Source organism: Eschrichtius robustus, chromosome 20 (genome assembly GCF_028021215.1).
Source record: "Eschrichtius robustus isolate mEscRob2 chromosome 20, mEscRob2.pri, whole genome shotgun sequence".
Classification (NCBI taxonomy): domain Eukaryota; kingdom Metazoa; phylum Chordata; class Mammalia; order Artiodactyla; family Eschrichtiidae; genus Eschrichtius; species Eschrichtius robustus.
This window is the reverse complement of record NC_090843.1, coordinates 13,065,625-13,068,666: the sequence shown is the minus strand read 5'-3', so window position 1 is coordinate 13,068,666 and position 3,042 is coordinate 13,065,625. Positions and strand designations below refer to the sequence as shown.

Below are 3,042 nucleotides of genomic sequence, written 5' to 3'. Positions count from 1 at the left end.
TATTCTCACATAAATGGGAGGTGAACACGCGTCAAGGTTTCATTTAGCTCATTAACGAGGGACCTGGAAAGACAAAAGCTGGCTTGAAAAGTGTCAACTTTAATAATAATCAGTTATTTTACCAGCAAAAGCCAGTTTATTTGGGAATAGGCAGAGGAATTCCGAGTCAGATATGGGATGCTGCCGTGGACCAGAGGCAAATGCAGAACACAACGAAGGGAACTCGCTTTTATAGGGGAAGGGGAGTGGAGAGGGGAGGAGGCTGTGATAACCAGAGTCCGTTGGAGGAGCTGGGAGTCCAAAGTATGAAGGCTTCCCATTGGTTGGGCTGCAAAGGCCTCTGATTGGCTGGACTGTCTGGGCGGAGAGATTTCTTCCTCCTGCTGGACAGTAAGTAGAGGCAGCTGTGCTTCCTGTTTGGAGTCCTGGGCACGCATGGCAGGCGTGAGAGGTCCCCGGCAGGCCTGCCCAGACTCCAGCTGTGGCTGAGGTTTCCACAGTTAATTCCACAAAAGCATTTAAAACCCCGCCTTATGCAGTCAGTGGGAGAAGGAATGCCAAAACAGGACCGCTCAGATACCAAGCTGGTTAATGCCCTATAAGACGGTGAAAACTTAGCTGCCAGACAGGAAAACAAGACTGCAAGTTAACCTCTCACCTTTCTGTGTTGTGCCAAGGCAGTGTGGATAGGGAGTCAAAGTTCATTTCCAGGAGAACCGGTGACTCTCGAGTAGTTCTCTGGAAAAAGCTTGGCCTTTTCCCCGTCCTGTGGATAGTTGGCGCTGCTTGAGGAGATGACGGGTGTGCAAATGGATCGTTTTCGTTAAACAGGATGTGCAGGAGCAGCCCCATGCAGGTCAGGAGGGCTTCCTGGGGGGCGGTGTCACCGTGGGCGCTGAGCTAGTGGGAAGGCGCAAGTACGCGTGAAGCAGAGGGTTGAAGTGGCATCACGTATTCCGGAAATGCTTTATTTGGTGCCCCCAGCAAAGCGTCAGAGATGAGCAGAACACGGAGCTGAGCCTGCAGGCAGCCACCTGAGCACGGTGGCGGGGCAGGCCAGGGAGCGCAGCTCTTCAAGGAGGGACGAGGTCAGGTGTGTGGGTGGTACCGCACCCGCTCAGTGGAACTGCAGTGGGGGTGGAGGTGTGAGGGGATCAGGTGAGGGCCAGGTCAAGGTCAGGTCAGGGTTGGGTGAAGTTCAGGGGAGGATTAGATGAGGGTCAGGGGCAGATAATGGTCGGGTGAGGGTGAGGTGATGCAAGGAGTCAGAGTGTGAGGGGGTCGCATGGATGGGCGGGGAGGACACCCACTCACCCCAGAAGAAGAAAAAGAAAAATGATGCCCTGCCCCAAAGGAAAACGCTACAACTAGATACTGCGCGTATTACTGAGGCTTATTTTAACTTCCAGCAACAGAGCATCCATCTGGAGGTGGCTACGCCATGAAACTGCTCCAGTCACATGACAAGAGGTCCATAGCAGGTGGGCCACAGGTGAGACTTCACGATGCCCTCGTGGTCACAAGCTGCGGCTGTCACACCCCTGACAAAAACATCCAGAAGTTGAGAAGGGACTTGCTCCCTGGTGCCCCTTTTTTTTTTTTTTTAAAGAGGAAGCCGACATGGTTTTTTTTGTTTTGTTTTAACATTTATTTATTTATTTATTTATTTTTGGCTGTGTTGGGTCTTCGTTTTCTGTGCCAGGGCTTTCTCTAGTTGCGGCAAGCGGGGGCCATTCTTCATCGCAGTGCGCGGGCCTCTCACTATTGTGGCCTCTCTTGTTGCGGAGCACAGGCTCCAGACGCACAGGCTCAGTAGTTGTGGCTCACGGGCCTACTTGCTCCGCGGCATGTGGGATCCTCCCAGCCCAGGGCTCGAACCCGTGTCCCCTGCCAGGCAGATTCTCAACCACTGCGCCACCAGGGAAGCCCGGTGCCGCTTTTTTGAAGGCCCCAGCAGACACCCCTCATGTCCCTTTGCTAAAGTCACATGATAGGCCACACCTACACTGGTTAGAGCCAGGAGACAGGCAGGCTCAGATCAGCGATGTTCAAGTGTGGTCCATGGACTCCCTCATGGTCATATGGGGTTAGGGCCCACCTTAATGACGTCATCTTAACTTGATTATATCTGCAAAGACCCTATTTCCAAATAAGGTCAAATTCACAGGTACCAGGGACAGGACTTCAATACATCTTTTTGGGATAACCCCCATCATGTAGTATGTGGTGAACATGTGTCTCCAGTTTTCCACTACAGTATTACATTCAAGGCTGAGCAGTATAGCTTTTAGCATCAGGATAAATAATGCATGTTATTTAGAAATACAGAAAGAAGCTTGAAGCAGTTAATGAAATTGGGATGGCATGGCTTGATGCCATTCTGGCTACTCTATGCCACCGGTGGATCTTTGACATCTTGTGGTTACAGGGTTCGTTCTGTCTCCACTTGAAAGAGATCAAGTGTTTGATGAAGGGGGCTTTTCCTGATTTTTGAAGAAGGAAGACTATGGCCTCAAAAAACTGTTTTTCTTAAGAGCAGCTGGAGGCCTGGTGCTATCTTAACAAAAACCAACCGTAGGAGTTTTGTGGGGATTTTTTAATTTAGTTTTATTTTTTATTGAAGTATGGTTGATTTACAATGTTGTGCCAATATCCAACTGTAAGGAGTTTGATTTCAATGAATTCTTTAGGATTTCCAGAGCCTTGACCAGGGTGGTGTGTTGTAGAAAAGCACAAACGACAGTCAAGGATCCAGTAAAGGGCCAGCTGCCCCTCCAGCCTCCTTGAACAACAGCACAATGGCCTCTCCCCTGTCCTCCAAAGTGTGTCTATACTTCTTCACCTTCTGATTACATCTTATCCATGGAGAAGCATCTCTTTTTTTTTTTTGGCTGCATTGCGTCTTTGTTGCTGCACACGGGCTTTAGTTGCAGCGAGTGGGGGCTACTCTTCTTTGCGGTGCGCGGGCTTCTCGTTGCAGCGGCTTCTCTTGTTGTGGAGCATGGGCTCTAGAGCGCAGGCTCAGTAGTTGTGGTGCACGGG

At 50.4% G+C, this 3,042-nt stretch overlaps 1 long non-coding RNA gene across 1 annotated transcript; it reads left to right on the top strand.

The window, feature by feature from the left end:
• The first annotated feature begins 475 nt into the window (after positions 1–475).
• On the top strand, positions 476–2,827 carry LOC137755465 (uncharacterized). The gene is made up of 3 exons (XR_011072018.1): positions 476–856; positions 1,410–1,492; positions 2,691–2,827. It is a non-coding gene; the product is annotated as an uncharacterized lncRNA (long non-coding RNA).
• Positions 2,828–3,042: the final 215 nt, after the last annotated feature.